At 43.9% G+C, this 19,416-nt stretch overlaps 1 protein-coding gene across 1 annotated transcript in view; it reads right to left on the bottom strand.

Moving 5' to 3' along the window:
* Positions 1-19,416, bottom strand: part of ESRRG (estrogen related receptor gamma) — a 661,632-nt gene that overhangs the window by 228,664 nt on the left and 413,552 nt on the right. The gene's annotated exons all lie outside the window — the stretch shown is intronic.

The following is a 19,416-nucleotide window of genomic DNA, read 5'->3' as shown; positions in this document are numbered from 1 at the left end:
AAAATCATTGAATTTTACTCCTACCTCTGACTTTCATTTTCCCATTCATTACCTGTAGATTTTCAGTCAAATAAAGTAACTGATTCTGCCCCTCCCACATTCTCCTACATGTCAAACTTTAGTGAATCTGTTCACCAGCTGTACATCTCTGCAAAGCATATGTTTTGTGATGCTAGAGTGAGGATGCACTTACACAGATGCAACAGAGTATACCAAAGACAATACGTATATAGTGTTCATAGGTTCCTAGGTAAGAGACTGGTGCACGAACTAGAGTCTGCTACGAATTTCAGCTTTATTCAACTACACAAGGTACCAATGTGCTCAAAACGACAGAGCCACTTAAATATTAGTTAGAAAAGGATTTTGGTACTGTTTGAAAAGGCTAAATAGTTTCTAAAAGCCCCCTGAAAGACATTCCTGAAAAGCATCAACATTCCCTTTTTCACAATTATCAATTATCACTATGACTTTCTTAAAAGGCTTATGTGTTCCTTGATTGTAACTACAGCTCATAGGGGGTCATTCAGACCCCGGCGGGCTGCGGGAGCCGCCCGCCTGGCGGTAACTGCCGAATGACCGCACCGCAGTCAAAAGACCGCGGCGGCCATTCTGTGTTTCCCGCTGGGCTGGCGGGCGACCGCCAGAAGGCCGCCCGCCAGCCCAGCGTGAAACCCCTTCCCACGAGGACGCCGGCTCCGAATGGAGCCGGCGTAGTGGGAAGGGTGCGACGGGTGCAGTTGCACCCGTCGCGAATTTCAGTGTCTGCAATGCAGACACTGAAATTCTATGTGGGGCCCGCTTACGGGTGCCCCTGCAGTGCCCATGCCATTGGCATGGGCACTGCAGGGGCCCCCAGGGGCCCCACGACACCCCTCACCGCCATCCTGTTCCTGGCGGTCGGAACCGCCAGGAACAGGATGGCAGTGAGGGGGTCGGAATCCCCCATGGCGGCGCAGCAAGCTGCGCCGCCATGGGGGATTCCTCAGGGCATCGGAAAACCGGCGGGACACCGCCGGTTTTCCTGTTCTGACCGCGGCCAAACCGCCGCGGTCAGACTGCCCTGCGGGGCACCGCCAGCCTGTTGGCGGTGCTCCCGCCAACCCCGGCCCCGGCGGTCCTTGACCGCCGGGGTCGGAATGACCCCCATAGTTTGTTAACTGAAAATTATCCTATTCATTCCAAGGGAAATGGCTTATTTTTGGCAGATTCTTCTGCGACAGAATTAAGAATGCAGCACTTTTCTAAAATAATGATGACATTCTGAAAGGTTTAATGTAAAACGACCACATTCAGAAATGCCAAATCACCTCAAAAAGAGAACCTAGAAAAAGAAAGATTAATTTTCTTAAAGTAAAATGCTCGATCATTTCAAGCCTGAAATCTGCCTATCAAATTTGAAATTGATGACTTTTGCCACAATAATGCTATTTCAGTTCAACTGAAAATCAATTCACCCCCTACCTTATTTATATTTTAAGCATATCATTTTATCAAGAAATATTATAATTTCATTTTATTATTTTAAGTATTCGGCACCCTCATGTTGTGTTTTTAGAATGTGTCTCGCAACAAAACGATCACTGCAAGATTTCTCTTCTATATACGCCATTGCTCACTAACCATAAAGGAGACTTGCTTCTCCGTTAATGATTTCACCCAGACAGACCTTGACTGCTAAATTACCCCATAGCCATCAAAGTCTTCCAGGAAACCAGCTCCTCTAGGTCCTCCTATTGGATCAACCTGATTAATATCTCCATGAGTACCAGTCTCAGAATGCTTAAAATAAGTCCAGGTCATGTCTTTATTTAAGAAACACACAGCGCATCCCACAGATCACAATAACTTTCAGAAAGTCTCGCACTTTTGCTTGCTGACTAAAGCCCTGGATATTTGGGCTGAGTTCCAGCTTCAGTCATGAGAACAACCTATTAGATGAGCTCCAATCAGGTTTTAGGTCAAGATACATCACTGAGATTGTAACCTTGAAAGTAGTTGACGATGTTGTCCGCACCCCAGATAGGTATGGATATAGGTACTTGGGTATTGGCAGGGGTAGTTGCGTTAGGCTAGCGGTTTAGTAGAGCCAGAAAGGTAAAGGGGCTATTGGCTATTGTTTAAATATGGAGTAAAGACACTAGGACATAGCAAAGCTAGGGGGGATGATCTAGCTGCCAGTGGTCCAGCCCCAAGAGCATTAAATACCATCTCAGCTTACTGAAAGTGGCTCTGGCTGTATGCAGTCTTGGCTGGTGGAACACTCAAAGCACATAGGCCTCAGGCACATCAATGCATCGGTGGCAAGGCAATTGCCCCCTATTACTGCCTGTGACAAGACCAGGATATTTTCAAAAAGGTTTACTTTAATATCAATGTTAACTCCTTATCCAGTTTCGCAACTCTACTTCCAACATCATTAAAAAGGATGAACTACTACATTAGTTCTATATATTTGTTAATGGCAGTAAAGAAGAGATAGAAAATACTACAAATTTCTACTTCTAAAGAAAATATTACAAATTTCTACTTCTAAATTTACAGAGGCTATTCACCAATCTAATGAGCCTTAAATAAGTCGAAGCTAAAGTACAGAGGGAATGGCCAAGATTTAATGATATGTTATGACACACCAGACATGCTACTGACTAGGCGACAGCCTTATTTGCTTTGGGTTACATTGTACTGCAGTCTGGATTAGAGTGAATGACTGTGGCACAACCAAAACAACTTTCAATGAAGCTATTCTATATTACAAACCTCGCAATATATCAACAAACCATCTGTTATTTGAATACTACAAATAAACTCGCCCGAAGTATGTAAATTATTCCAAAATATATATATATTTTTTTGATAAAGACCAAATTTGCAAAGTTCATTTATTAATGTTCCATTCAATATTAATTTCACAACTCTATAGCTGGAAACACAAACGGGTGGGTAATTATACAAACAGTGATAGTAAAGCGCCAACTGTAAATATTTTATATTTTGAGAAAGACATTAGATCAGCAGCAAGCTGACAAGTAATAATATTCATGTTCGGTGTTAGGAGTTGACAAGGCCTCACATAACATAAGGCCATCTCTATCCCAGGGTTAGGGGGTTACTGGCAGAGTCAGTGTCACATTAAGTTGTCCTTTGCATGTGACTGACCCTTCTCCAACAACTATGACCTTAAGAATAAGTTATTCTTTTTAAAACATGTGCCAGTTTCCTTTTGAAAAACTACTTATGTCACATCAGTTTTTGACAGAAAGGTAGAATTATTATAAAAACGAAATGGGTTATTTTAAGAAATTGGCGTATTAGTTGTGCAGGTTGTGACGCCTGTGCAAGTAATAGGTACACAATTTCCTTTTACAGGGAACCAAGCACCCCGTTGAAGCACTTGCCTCCCTCAGAGTGGTCTAAAGCCTTCACAGGTGAGGTAGGGCGGGCTAGTAATCAGCATTTGCTGGCATGCAGTAATAACACTCAATAAATGATTGTCCAATCAGTGCTTTTTCTTTAGAAACATAAAAGTACATTATTACAGATACACTACTAAACACTACACATTAATTTACACTTATATAAGGCAGATAGAAATACCTTGGTGACAATGTGAAATCACATTTGAACACAAAATGGTCATGGCCCCCAAAATCACAGTACTCCCTCGCATAAACCACATCACCACATCAATATATAAGCCCATGTGTTAATAATACTAAAGCATTTCAACATTGATCATACGTCACTGTTAACATTACATTATCAATAAAACTTTTAAAATGAAGATGACCTGTATCCGTGACTTTTTTAAACACTTTCATCTCATATAAAATGCAGCCACAGAGCTAAACCCTGGAGGTTGCTACACTCCCATCTGAAGAGCAAAAGCTCCAGCTTTGGGAGAACTTTAAAATAATGATGAAAATCCTGGGATGTCATAAAGTCTTTGATAATACAAAACCTAGGGGCAATAAGAAACCTATGTTACGCATGAAATCTGGCTTTCCAATGGATCAGTGCTCCTTAAAATTTTTCCAGCTAGCCCAAGAGCTAATTGCCAATTTTCTGCAGAACATGTTTGTTCACATACTGCAATCTTGAGTTTTCCCTGTTCCATGGAAGGCAGCAATTGTGACCTCCATTACTGAAAAAACACTAACGCAGATCTTGAAGATTTGAACTTTTGCCCAATTTCCTTACTGCCTTGGCCAACTAAGATCCTTGACTTGTGAAATTAATTGAAGCACATAATATTTTATATCCATCGCAAAATGGTTACAGGGCTGGCTATAGGACAGAATATACTCTTGCTGTGGTAGCAGATAATATTCGCTGCCAGGTCAATCAGCGGTGTGCTTCCATTCTGCTGATGCTAGACCTGTCTGCAGCATTCAACACTGTCTGGCCTGCATGGATGATCCAACTTCTGCAGGAGGTTGGGATTGGGGGTTTGGCTCTCCGCCTCTTATCTTCCTTCCTTACGAACAGAGTTCAGATGGTCAGCAGTTGTGGTTTCAATGTAAAGTCCTTTAGACGTTAATGTGGAGTTCCTCAGGGATCAACTGTTAGTCCAACCCTTTTTAATGTGTATGTTGCTCCCCTGGCAGCTCTGGAGCTTTCGTTTGGATTCAAAGTGCTGTTGTACGCCGATGAAACTCAAATCATCACATCAAATTCCAATGATCTGACCTTGGTTGCCAAAAAATTCAATCATGTATGTCCAGCATTAATAATTGGATGAATGACAACAGCCTCAAACTTAACGTTGGCAAAACCGAAGGTTTGGTTTCAGGCACCCAGGTATCAGTTTGGTCTAACATGTGGGGCCAAAAGAGTGTGGGTCTCTTCCCAGCCTGGTCAATTCAGCCAAAAACCTGGGTGTTGTATTTGACAACAGTTTTGAGAACTGGGTCAGTCGTACGACCAGCACGTTCTGCCTCATTATTAAAATATTGAGGAAGATTATTCCATTCATCCCGGAGAATCTGCACCACGTGGTTACCATAGCACTCATGACTTCATGTTTGGACTACTGCAATTCCCTTTATCTTAACTTCAATAAGTCCTGCATTAACAAACTTCTGATTATTCAGACTGCGGCTGCTCATCTCATTCTGAACATTCCAAAGCATGAATCAGTCAGCGAAGGCATACGTTCACTTTACTGGCTTCAAGTTAAAAAGAGGATTGCCTTTAAGGCTCTGTGTTTGGTCTTCTTGGCCCTACATAAAAAAGCTCCAACCAATTGAATTTCTTATTTAACTTTTACAGCCAGAGTAGGTTACGCAGGTCTGCCTTTCATAAACTGGTGCATGTTCCCAGATTTTGCAAGGCCAGGTGGGGTGGTTGGGTCTTTTCAGTGGTGGCGGCAAAGCTTTTGAACACTCTGTCACCCTATATTGCAGAAACTGACTCTTTTGTGTTTTTCAAAAAACAGTTGAAGACCTGGCCTTTCAGTCTCCATCTCTCTTAAGCAGTGCTCTAACCTCAAACCTGGTACCCTCCGCTTGCATGTTGACAACTTAGGGCTTAGTGTGCTCTATAAATGTTATATACATACATACAACTTTCACAACTTAAGGACCTTGTGTTTGAGAGATGGTGGGCTTTTTCTCTTTCATTTCTTTATTTAAGGGGAGTGCCTGGTCCCACCTTGACAGCCCCCTCCTCTAATTCATTCGGGCTATTCGTGAAGCCCACACCCACATGGCCCCGCTGGCACTGTCCTCGCAGGTGCTGGAGCTGGCGGTCTTCTTCTTACATCAGTGGCCTGGGAATGGGGCTCCGGGCCCAAGACTTCCTTTGGAGGGGGGCCCACATATGTATCTGCTGACCCCTGGGCACTGGCCCACTCTGGGGATATTTTGGGCATATTTTAAGAAAGATGTGGACAAGGCACACACTCTCTGTTTTCAGTAATGTCAAAGGTCACCAAAGTTTAAAAGGCCATAACTCAACAATAAAAATAATAATTTGCGATAATCATGGGATAATTTTCCTCCTGGTGGCGAGCCCTAGCCAGCAAGTATCACTCTGTGGGAGCTGGTTTCACCCTGTCAGCCTTCTTATTCTCCTCTGCTGTACCTCCTACAGATCCTGTGGCCTCCTGGCCATCTTTCAGGGCATTGGGGGTGGGGAGTGGGGGCAGTGGAGGGCAAGTCTTTCCTCAAATGGTCTAAGGGAACCAGCTTTCCTGGCCCTGGTGGGACCCACATGTAGTCATAAGGTAGGTTCTGGGGTCAGCTGGAGGTAAAGTCCTTAGTTCATAAGGGCATCAGGTTAGCTTTTCCTTTCAGTTGTCCATGACTGCTTGTGACATCACAGTCCTAGTGTCAAAATCAAACAACAACTCTCTTTTGTGCAGTAGTTTTTAAATGAGGGTAAAACGTTCTAGAAGTCAGGCCCCCAGGCCAATCCGAGGGTGCCCAATCACCTCTCCACCTTTGTGCCAACTGGGTGATAAAAAATGCAAACAATCTGGCCGTACTTATTGGGTGGAACCCAATTGCAAGAGTTATTAACACCCCTGAGTTAATGCTTGAATGGAAATGGGAGCAAGTTTGCAGTTGCACACGTTTTACTTCTACCTCATGTTAGGAGTTGAGCAGAAACTGTACTTATTCCTGCCGTAGCATTGGCATACAAACAGGCAGAATGTGGCTGCATATGCCCTTCTAAGATATGTGAAAAAACTGTATGCATTCAAGAAGGGCACAAACAACACTAGACATACGTGTGAGTCGGGGCAAATATCACTTGCAGCCAAGTGATGAATTTGAGCTTACAAATTCCATTTATGACAAATTAGGCGTACTAAGGTTAGATGACTTAATAAAATGTAACCAGGGGCAGACTGGGCATCCTGCCTCTCTGAAGTTTTCCTAAGAGGCTGCAGGCTAGATGTGGGTGGGACATTCAGAAAAGGATGCTCGACTATTAGCAAGGCATGCCCTCATAGTCAAAATTCTAGTTGTCGGCTCCCACGGTGGAGGGATGATTTGCCAGGATTAATTTTGGCTTCCAGTCCAGTCTTGGTTGTAACCAACACTGTAAAATGTTTGCTATGTCACAAAATCTGCAGATTTAATCTTACATAAAATTTCAGGAATTGTGAGAGTATGAAATTCACAGAGTTTTGTTTGTGTGGTCAACTGGTTAAACAATAAAATGACTTATGAGACAGTGGTTCAAGCGGAAAAAAACTGGCAAACAATTTCTCTTCAAGCAAGTCCTCTTGTCAGTATCTTGCATGGTTTTGGATGTGCGGAAAGCCCTCACTTTCAATTTTCAGGCACTACAAAGTGAATTTCACAACATATTACACTATTTTCATGGAATGTTATGTCAAGACCGGAGGCTCCTATTATGCGTTTCTTTTCTTACTTTAATCAACAGCAGCAGCCAAGAAACGTACTACAGTTCCCATTAAGCTAGGGTAAAAGGGCCAATGGGAACAAGAACGTAGTCACAACATGTAAACCAATAAACATGCATATAGGGCATTATGACATCACTTGACTGCGAACAGCCCTCTTTTCTTGCTGCTCGCAGTCACGTTAAGTACCTTCAATATTTTCTCTATTCATTATACTGTGGTGTTTTATATTTCTTCTTGCATTATATATTTATTGAATGTTGTTATACTGTATTTTGCGCATTCACGCTCTCGCGTATTTCCCTAATCCTTTCTCATAGTCGGCAAGTTGCCGCATGTCCTTTTCTGAGCACTGTGCCTAGCGCTCGTTAGGTTCCAAATGTTCTAATGTCTCCTCGGACGACAACCGCCATTTTTGCCGCGTCTGAGGAAACGCTTCTGTTCTGTTGCGCGCTCCGATTCACAAATGCTATATTTAACGTTTATTTCCATATGAAGAGTCTGCTGCTTGCTTCACTCGGTGGTTTTCATTTCAACCACGTCTGAGCAAGCGTCGGAGTGCTTACTTCACTCCGTGTTGCAGTTTCAGCCCTTACCTGTTCACGCCTCCGTCTTTCAGCCTCGTCTGACTGCCACAGCTTCCTGGATTTCCATTTGGCAACACCCATAGGCGGAGTTTCATTCCTTTCTCCTCCTTGACTATATTTAACCCCTTTTTTGCTGATTTTTCTATTTCCCTAGTTACAGTTTTGTATATTTTTTATTATGAAGAAGGATAGCTCTCCTTCAGGGCATGGTGCCCCGGATTACATTAATACTATTAGGCAGGAACTTAATGCTTTCATTAAATCCTCTGTGCAGCAAGCTGTTTCTTGCTCTGTTCAAAAACTGTCAAAAAATCTGGAGTCATCCTTCGCTAACATGATTTCAAAAACTATTTCGGCCTAGTCTGCAGGGGAATGCAGTCAGCACCTTTCTCCTATTACACATTCCAAAAAATCTCAGAAAATGGCGCTAAAGGCGAGTGAGGTTTCCTCACACATGGCAGAGGACGCGGTTCCTCGCAAGGCTCCCTCCAAGGAGTATAAAAATTCAGACAATGTGCAATCATCTTTAAATCACAAATCTAAATCTAAAAATACTATACCCCGTATAATAATTTCTTCCATCCCTGATGCGGATGATGATATGCCTGATTTGGATTCAGATATCAATATATCTGACAAGGACGACACTAGTTATCACCCCCTCCTTAAAAAAAAACCAGGTTATCCTCCCTTGATAATTCCAAACCCATTTCTCTCTTGGACCCTGAAGGTTTTCCAATGTTTGATCCTTGCCACATTCTCCATCCCAACTCTACTGAGTGTGTCCCTGCGGACCACGTAGCTGAATATGTCTCTGCCAAACTTAATTGCCCTTCAGATAAACAAACTAGGGCCAACCTGAAGTCCGAATGCCCTCTTCCTTCCCTTTCTCACAAATCCTCTATCACTCCGGCTATTGACCAACCTCTTCTGACATTTTTTCCAAACTTGGTAAAGATCCGCATAAAGGAGTGGACAAGGCATGGTCATCTTGCCAAGACAAGCTGTTAGATATCCTCAGTCCTCTCATCCGCATCTTCGATATTGCTGAGGGGGCCAGAATTGACGGTACTTTTATTGATCCATAGGAGCTCACCTTATGGGTTCAGCACACTTTTTGTCTTCTCGGAAATGCCATGTCTGCGCTTACACATGAAAGGAGGAAGGGTCTTTTATTAAAACTTGATCCTAAATTGGTCAATTTAGCAACTGTTCAGTCTCATATAAAAACTGAAAGTTTACTCTTTGGAGAATCATTCATCAATGAACTAAGTAAATGTGTGGCAACGTTCACATCTTTGGATAAGGCCCAACAATCCTTAAAGAAGATGTTTACACAACATGTTTTTGGCAGGGCTGGCAGAGGAAGGAACTGCTTTGCCGGCTGTACATATTCCAATCAAAGTTCCAGAGGCTACCACAATGTGTCCTACCAAGAATATAGGCTGCATCCTTCACCTCAGAGATACGCTCCCCCAAAACAATTGCATGGTTCGATTGGATCTTCAAGATGCATATTTAGTAGTTCCAATTCACCCAGATTTCAGGGAGTTTCTTCAATTTCAGTGGCTAGACCAACACTTTCATTTGACCTCTCTACCCTTTGGTCTATCATCTGCTCCATGGTGCTTCACCCAGCTCATGAGACCAGTGGTAGCTTTTCTCAGAGCTAAAGGTGTGAGACTCATCATTTATCTGGATGACATTCTCGTAATGAGCCAATCTCCTCAGTCTCTCTTGTCCCACTTATCTCTCACATGTTCCCTTCTGTGAGACCTAAGATTTATCATCAACAGAGAAAAGTCCTTTCTCACCCCGACCCAAGTTATAGAATTCTTAGGCTTCCAAATAAACTCTGTTTCAGCCATTCTCCTCCTTTCTTCTGCAAAAATCAAATCCATAAAATCAGAGATTCTGCAGATTTTACGCTGCTCTCTAATTTCACTAAGATCACTGGCTCGAACACTAGGTCTTCTTTCCTCCTCTATTCATGCAATATTTCCAGGTCCCCTTCATTATCGGGTTCTCCAGAGACTGAAAACTAGTCACTTAAGAAAAGGCCTATCATAGTCAGACATTATTCCTCTAGATCTCGATTCACACACAGAACCTCAATGGTGGATAGACCATTTAGACGCCTGGAACGGAAGAACTATCGTTGCATCAGCCCCAGATCTAGTATTAGAATCAGATGCAAGTCGTTCAGGCTAGGGGGCCCGATGTGGGCCAATCTCGACTGGAGGTACATGGTCTTTAGAGGAGTCCAAATTGCATATCAACTGTTTAGAGATGCTTGCTGGCTCCTTTGCAATCAGAAACCTCACAAAAACAAAGTTTGTTGTTCTCAGAAAGGACAACATTTTGGCAGTCCGATATATAAATCACCTCAGCGGCACGAAATCCAAACCTTTGGTGGAACTAGCCAAGGGCTTTTGGGAATTTTGCCTTTCGAACCATATTTCGGTTCATGCAGAGTACCTGCCAGGAACTCTCAATTCAGTAGCGGACTGGCATTCGCGACACCTTCGGGACTCGAGCGATTGGAAACTCCATGCCTCAATTTTTCAAAAAATTCAGAACAAATGGGGTCCTTTAGTTATCGACCTGTTTGCATCCCGTCTCAACACTCAGCTTCCTCAATTCTTCAGTTGGCGTCCGGATCCGTTGGCCTTAGCATCGGATGCCTTCTTACAGGATTGGTCAATCTCCCTAAATTACACCTTCCCTCCTTTTCTCATGATCAGCAGGGTGCTCGCTCAGCTCAGATGGCAACAAGCTTCTTTAGTGCTCATAGCTCCATTTTGGCAAACCCAAATTTGGTTCCCAACTCTCTTGGAACTCTCAATAGACTTTTCTTTCCTTCTTCCTTCGTTCCCGAATCTTTTGTTAGACCCACTGTATCGTCCTAATCCTCTCATCTTGGACAATCTTCTCACCCTTTCAGCATGAAAAATCTCGGGAATTCCCAATCTCTATCTTTTTATTTCGTCTGAAGCTTCGCAGTACATATCACAATCTTGGGCTCCAGGCACCAAGAAAGCTTACAAATCAGCATGGGCTTTATGGCACAGCTGGTGTTTGGGAAAACACATTGATTCCTTTTCAACAGATGTGATTTTTATTGCTAATTTTTTAGCTGCCAAAGCCAGCAAAGGTAAATCTTTTCGTACCATCGACTTATATAGATCATCTATTTCCTCCAATCATACCTACGTGAATGGAAAACCAGTTGGAGAACGCCCTCTTGTTTGCCGTCTTTAAAAGGGAGTAAAAGTTTCTAATCCTCCTATGCCCAAATATAGACAATTATGGGATGTTAACATTGTTCTAAAATTCCTTCTGTCATGGCTCGATAATGTCATGCTTACCTTAAAAATGTTATCTGCTAAGTTAACAATGCTATTATGTCTTGTTTCTATCAAACGCCTTTCTGATGTCAAGGCTTTAGATATTTCTAATCATCAATTTACTCCTTTTGGGGTTTTGTTTACGGTGGTTCGTCGAACCAAAACCAATTTATCTTCAGTTTTTTATCCTTATTTTCCAGATCATCCTAAGTTATGTGTTGGTCAATGTTTAAAGGTCTACGAACAAAAGACTTCAGATTTAAGAACGCCCTCTGTTTCCAACTTCTAATTTCAATTGAGAAACCCTTTATTCCTGTTTCGGCCTCTACTTTAGCTCGTTGGGTCATTGACACTTCCATTTTTGGGGCTCATTCTTCCAGGGGAGCTACGGCTTCCAAAGCCTTCTGGGCAGGTTCCCATTTAGAGGATATTCTTAAATCTGCAGACTGGTCGAATGATAATGTATTTAAAGTTTTTTATTGTAAACCTGTTGATAATATTTCATTGAATATAATTAATATGCTTTGAACTCGCATAATAGGAGCCTCCGGTCTTGACATAAAATGTTGATTTTCCTAGTCTTTTGATGGAAAGTCTTAATTTTATTAAAGACACGGAGGCGAGTATTATCCCTCCACATTGTTTAACTCTTGTTTGTCCCCCCCCCTTTTTTCAGCTTCAACGTCCACCGTTCAACCTTCCTCTTAAAGCATCATCTCCTTCCTGGATTTCCAGCCTCTAATCTTCTTTGTCACCTTCCAGAATTGGACTACCTGCTGACGATGTATGCCAGGATCATGCTTGGTTTCCTGGAATTTTGAACTTTTGTTCTTACTTATTATCTTTTATCATGGCTATCCTTATTATATTTGCCATTTTCTTTTATTTAATACTGACTGACTTCTCTCGCAAGAAAAGAGGACTGTCCGCAGTCAAGTGATGTCATAATGCCCTATGTGCATGCTTATTGGTTTACATGTTGTGACTACGTTCTTGTTCCCATTGGTTCTTTTACCCTACCTTCATGGGAACTGTAGTACGTTTCTTGACTGCTGCTGTTGATTAAAGTAAGAAAAGAAACGCATAATACTCGCCTCCGTGTCTTTAATAAAATTAAGACTTTCCGTCAAAAGACTAGGAAAATCTACATTCTACAAAACATTCTAAAAAAATAGCACAGCACTAGTTAGAAACACAACATGACAATGCACAGGCTTCCACACCCATGACCACATACAACCATGATACCTTCCCAAACTTCAATCAAAGTTACTCTGTCGATTACAACTTTGTTCAAAACCACCCTAAAAACAGGAGAACTTCGTAGTCAAAATGAGGGGAGGAGAGCTGCCAAAGACTTCAATAAAAGTGACATGTCTGTGACTACATTGACGGCAAATTCCATAAACATATTACCTTACCTAAAATTTCATCAATTACTTATGACACATGGTGAAACCCAACAAAACAAAGGGAAAAAGATTAAACCTTGCAACTCAGCAGAGATAAAACTGTTGAGTGACTGTCATGCTATGATATATACCTCCTTCAGAGACCCACCATTTATTACACAACAATGTGCATGCTCGGCAGTGTGGCAATTCACAGATCAAGTTAAACTCAATGGGAACATCACATCGCTTTTTCAGACACACCACAGAATAACACAAATGTCCAGGGAGAGTTTTACAACATAGGTGACATTACTCGTGCCGTGGACCCAGTGGTTGCACAAACCTCACCATCAAAGAGTCTGGCATACATACCTTTGTATTTTACTACCTCAGGGTATTATCATTCTGAAAATCCAGCTGGAATTCAATGCCAAGAAATGTTTGAGGCATGTGAAAAATCATGGTGACAATATACTGGCCACAGGTGTTGCAATCAGTGTGCTTTGCTTCAGTGTCCTGCCAGTGCTTTTTCTTTAAGAAATGAAAGGTATGAGTTTTCACAATATTACAATTATATTCAAAATGTCACTAAAGGGCCTTATAAAATACTACGAGTGTACTGTAAAGAAAGGTCACACTACCCAAATAATACTATAAATATGGACTAGACCCTGTACCTCTGAGGCACCTTTAATAGTTCGTCCACCAGAAGACTATAACCCCTAAAACCACAATATTCCTGTAGCTGCCTTTAGCAATCATGGTATGCAAGTTTAAAAAACTAGGTGTACTGATTTTGTCAGAAGGTGCATCCAACTATTCAACAATAGAATAAAAGCATTTCATCATTAATACGCATTTCAGGCTATTACAACAAATATGCACATATTTTGATTCTGTCTATTAAATTGTAGGGCCTCATTTACAAGAATCTGACATATCAGCCCAATGCATCAGATTCCTTGTGCTGCCCTATGACCCACTAACAACACCATGGATGTGATGTATTTACAATACAGAGCACCATGGCGCATGTTTTCACAGATGCGTCAGAAATTCTAATGCATCTGTTAGTGCTAAACTCACGCATTGCTGGACTAACGTAAATAAAATGATGCTACTCCAGCAATGCGAGGAGGCCCCCAAAGAAAAAAGCCCTGCGTCAATTTTACTCCTGCTCTGAGCAGGTGGTAAAATTCTGACGCAGTGAAGTTGCAGAATGATGCAGTGAGATGTTGTAAATTTTACTGTGTCAGTTCTGCGTGGCTTTTCCTGTGGAAACGCCTAACCCTGCATACATTATACCTGGCGCAGGCATAATGTGAGCCAAGGGTTTATAAACTGACGCCTTGAGCCCAGTGAGTCAGTTTGTAAATCTGGAGTAGTGTAGAGCACTGCTAGGGCCACCACTGCGTCAAAAAAATGATACAAAGGTGGCGCAAAGTTCTTGTAAATGAGGCTCTCAATACATGTAAGCTTTACTACATTTTCAGTAATAGAGAGTACAAGACAATAGATATTTCAAAAACGGTCTTATTTCTGTTATTGAAGCAGACTAACTAGCACCCATCAAGGGTCCGGAAACTCAACATGTGCATGCACTCCTGGGGCACAGTGAAGGTAAGCCCTATGCAGCCCTTAATCAAAAATAAAAGGCTCCTCCTGGGGTCATATTTTCCCTGACTCAGGACACCTACAGTGCTGTTGAAACTGTAGGCAGGCAGCCCCCAGAACTGAGGTATATTCTCTTCAGGATTTCACAAACACCAATATGAATATTTTGATAAGCCTGTGAGAAAGTAGCCTCTTTCTAGCCTTGTTACCCCCACTTTTGGCCTGTTTGTGAGTGTATGTCAGGGTGTTTTCACTGTCTCACTGGGATCCTGCTAGCCAGGGCCCAGTGCTCATAGTGAAAACCCTATGTTTTCAGTATGTTTGTTATGTGTCACTGGGACCCTGCTAGTCAGGACCCCAGTGCTCATAAGTTTGTGGCCTATATGTATGTGTTCCCTGTGTAGTGCCTAACTGTCTCACTGAGGCTCTGCTAACCAGAACCTCAGTGGTTATGCTCTCTCATTTCATTCAAATTGTCACTAACAGGCTAGTGACCAATTTTACCAATTTACATTGGCTTACTGGAACACCCTTATAATTCCCTAGTATATGGTACTGAGGTACCCAGGGTATTGGGGTTCCAGGAGATCCCTATGGGCTGCAGCATTTCTTTTGCCACCCATAGGGAGCTCTGACAATTCTTACACAGGCCTGCCACTGCAGCCTGAGTGAAATAACGTCCACGTTATTTCACAGCCATTTTACACTGCACTTAAGTAACTTATAAGTCACCAAATGTCTAACCTTTACCTGGTAAAGGTTAGGTGCAAAGTTACTTAGTGTGAGGGCACCCTGGCACTAGCCAAGGTGCCCCCACATTGTTCAGGGCCAATTCCCCGGACTTTGTGAGTGCGGGGACACCATTACACGCGTGCACTACATATAGGTCACTACCTATATGTAGCTTCACAATGGTAACTCCGAATATGGCCATGTAACATGTCTATGATCATGGAATTGCCCCCTCTATGCCATCCTGGCATAGTTGGCACAATCCCATGATCCCAGTGGTCTGTAGCACAGACCCTGGTACTGCCAAACTGCCCTTCCTGGGGTTTCACTGCAGCTGCTGCTGCTGCCAACCCCTCAGACAGGCATCTGCCCTCCTGGGGTCCAGCCAGGCCTGGCCCAGGATGGCAGAACAAAGAACTTCCTCTGAGAGAGGGTGTGACACCCTCTCCCTTTGGAAAATGGTGTGAAGGCAGGGGAGGAGTAGCCTCCCCCAGCCTCTGGAAATGCTTTCTTGGGCACAGATGTGCCCAATTCTGCATAAGCCAGTCTACACCGGTTCAGGGGACCCCTTAGCCCTGCTCTGGCGTGAAACTGGACAAAGGAAAGGGGAGTGACCACTCCCCTGACCTGCACCTCCCCTGGGAGGTGTCCAGAGCTCCTCCAGTGTGCTCCAGACCTCTGCCATCTTGGAAACAGAGGTGCTGCTGGCACACTGGACTGCTCTGAGTGGCCAGTGCCACCAGGTGACGTCAGAGACTCCTTGTGATAGGCTCCTTCAGGTGTTGCTAGCCTATCCTCTCTCCTAAGTAGCCAAACCCTCTTTTCTGGCTATTTAGGGTCTCTGTCTCTGGGGAAACTTTAGATAACGAATGCAAGAGCTCATCCGAGTTCCTCTGCATCTCTCTCTTCACCTTCTGCCAAGGAATCGACTGCTGACCGCGCTGGAAGCCTGCAAAACTGCAACATAGTAGCAAAGACGACTACTGCAACTCTGTAACGCTGATCCTGCCGCCTTCTCGACTGTTTTCCTGGTGGTGCATGCTGTGGGGGTAGTCTGCCTCCTCTCTGCACTAGAAGCTCCGAAGAAATCTCCCGTGGGTCGACGGAATCTTCCCCCTGCAACCGTAGGCACCAAAAAGCTGCATTACCGGTCCCTTGGGTCTCCTCTCAGCACGACGAGCGAGGTCCCTCGAATCCAGCATCTCTGTCCAAGTGACTCCCACAGTCCAGTGACTCTTCAGTCCAAGTTTGGTGGAGGTAAGTCCTTGCCTCACCTCGCTAGACTGCATTGCTGGGAACCGCGACTTTTGCAGCTACTCCGGCCTCCGTGCACTTCCGGCGGAAATCCTTTGTGCACAGTCCAGCCTGGGTCCACGGCACTCTAACCTGCATTGCACGACCTCCTAAGTTGTTCTCCGGCGACGTGGGACTTCTTTGTGCGACTTCGGGTGAGCACTGTTTCACGCATCCTCGTAGTGCCTGTTTCTGGCACTTCTCCGGGTGCTACCTGCTGGTAAGAGGGCTCCTTGTCTTGCTCGACGTCCACTCTACCTCCTGGTCCAATTTGCGACCTCCTGGTCCCTCCTGGGCCACAGCAGCATCCAAAAACCGCACGATTTGCAGCTAGCAAGGCTTGTTGGCGTTCTTTCGGCGGGAAAACACTTCTGCACGACTTTACAAGGCGAGAGAGATCGGTCCTCCAAAGGGGAAGTCTCTAGCCCTTTGCGTTCCTGCAGAAACCGCAGCTTCTTCTGTCCAGTAGAAGCTTCTTTGCACCCGCAGATGGCATTTCCTGGGCATCTGCCCATCTCCGACTTGCTTGTGACTTTTGGACTTGGTCCCCTTGTTCCACAGGTACCCTAGATTTGAAATCCACAGTTGTTGCATTGTTGGTTTGTGTCTTTCCTGCATTATTCCTCTAACACGACTTCTTTGTCCTTAGGGGAACTTTAGTGCACTTTGCACTCACTTTTCAGGGTCTTGGGGAGGGTTATTTTTCTAACTCTCACTATTTTCTAATAGTCCCAGCGACCCTCTACAAGGTCACATAGGTTTGGGGTCCATTCGTGGTTCGCATTCCACTTTTGGAGTATATGGTTTGTGTTGCCCCTATCCCTATGTTTCCCCATTGCATCCTATTGTAACTATACATTGTTTGCACTGTTTTCTAAGACTATACTGCATATTTTTGCTATTGTGTATATATATCTTGTGTATATTTCCTATCCTCTCACTGAGGGCACACTCTAAGATACTTTGGCATATTGTCATAAAAATAAAGTACCTTTATTTTTAGTATAACTGTGTATTGTGTTTTCTTATGATATTGTGCAAGTGACACTTGTGGTACTGTAGTAGCTTCACACGTCTCCTAGTTCAGCCTAAGCTGCTCTGCTAAGCTACCATTATCTATCAGCCTAAGCTGCTAGACACCCTATACACTAATAAGGGATAACTGGGCCTGGTGCAAGGTGCAAGTACCCCTTGGTACTCACTACAAGCCAGTCCAGCCTCCTACAAAGCCCCTCAAGGCCTTATGGAGTGCTCCTTTTCCCAAAGGTGTTGTCTGTTTTTTATGCAGTGCAAGAACATAGCATTGTCCTTTTGGGTTTCAAAATGAATCAGCTGGCGGCTTTCTTCTTTTCAGAATGTTTGATGCATCCACTAGCACAGTTGTGATTTCAGTGGGTCCATCAACAATCACATGGTAACCAGCTAGCGCTTCTCCAAACTGCACAGTTGGTGGCAAGACCTGTGCTGTCTTGTTGCCTCCCTATCCCCACAAAAGCTCCTTTGTGCCAGATGGTGAAGACAGCTGCTCTTTACTCCCCTCGCCCCACAGACAAAGGTAGGGGGAGCAGGAAAGTATGACGATGTGCACCCTCAGTGACAGTGACCTTCTGGAGAACTTCACCCAGATGGACTACACTTCTTAGGCCTGAGTCTCACTTGGTTCTGGTGACCTGAACCTTCTGTCCCCAGTATCTGTGTAGACTGGTATCCGGACTTGCCCACCTCTAATGTTGTATTAGACTGAAATTCCACAGTGGCACACCTGATCCTCCCCGGAGACCTAACGCACACAAGCTTCTCTGGGGTGAGTTCTTGATCCCTCCTGACATCAGATGGGCACTCACTGCTGTGCTTGATCAAGCTGCAAAAGAGCAATAGGCCCTTTCCCTGGAATTTCTGGCACTGGCAGGCTGCATTAGATTGAGTCTGTGGCATTTGGCTCTTGGAAGCACATTCCATCTAACAGAAATGTTCATGTGGGACCTTCTGACCTCAGCAAATTTAATGTTTTTTTAATGATGGCTTCTCATGGCATTGCTTTTTCCTATTCAGCAGTAGCAGCCTGCAGCAGTCTGCAAACATCTTGACCTGTTCTCCGTCCCAGACATTGATAGTTACCTGGCATGAGGTCCAATTGTAGAAGCACCCTATGTTCCTTAAAGCAAACAGTCACTCTGCCTTTGTTCTCCAAGCATCCAAGGCATTCAGCACTTGCAAGGTGCCTGTGGTCTAGCCAGCGCCTGGAGTACAGTCTCCTATGACACGTAAAGCAGGGCCAGTTCACAGAAGTCCACAGAACCCCCTTTGTTCAGTGTTCATAGCAATTCAACCTTACAATGGGCTAGAAAGAGAGGCAGGGAACTAACGTTGCTAGCTCTGAAGACAAAGTCCAGTAAATGTCCAGGTAATACAAGTCCAGAGTTTTTCCCACTCGCCACAATGTTTCCATCATTCTTCTTCTGTTGCTCCTCTTCTTCTAGACCATTATTCATTATGTGAGGGTTTAAAAGCGAAGGTGGTAAGCTATAGAAGGTGGGTGTTTCTATCTAATCCAAGGACGCCACATTACCTCTCTACTCCCAGCTGGCAGTTGAAGAGAGTGGGCCAAGAGCAAACACCTTTGTGCAGCACTATGAAAAGAATAAAGACAACAGCTTCAAGGAACATTGTGTTAGCTAATCCTTTTCAGGGGTGGTCTTAGGTCTTTCCTCCAATTAACTCCTCTGTGGTTCTTGGAGTAAAAGGTGGGTATACTTCCATGTGATCCCCTGTGGGAGCTTCCTGACATTGCTTTTCAGAAAAGGGCCATGCATTATGTTAGGGAGGTGTTATCCTCTCCTATTTCCTTTCCCAGGAGAAAGCTAACCTCCCAGGTAGGTTTTATTGTTCAAGGGAAGCTTTGAATTGCCGGCTGGTCACTGAACATCGACCAGCAGGGTAGCTGAGATTTGGTATTATATTAATTATATTGGGAACTATGGGCCTGATTCTGACCTTGGCGGTCTTTTCGCAAGACCGCCGAGTTACCGCCGCGGTAAAGACCGCCGACCGCGGCGGTATGCCGCTGCGCGTAT

Source organism: Pleurodeles waltl, chromosome 5 (assembly GCF_031143425.1).
Source record: "Pleurodeles waltl isolate 20211129_DDA chromosome 5, aPleWal1.hap1.20221129, whole genome shotgun sequence".
NCBI lineage: Eukaryota > Metazoa > Chordata > Amphibia > Caudata > Salamandridae > Pleurodeles > Pleurodeles waltl.
The sequence above is the reverse complement of the archived record's forward strand: the minus strand, read 5'-3'. Positions and strand labels throughout refer to the sequence as shown.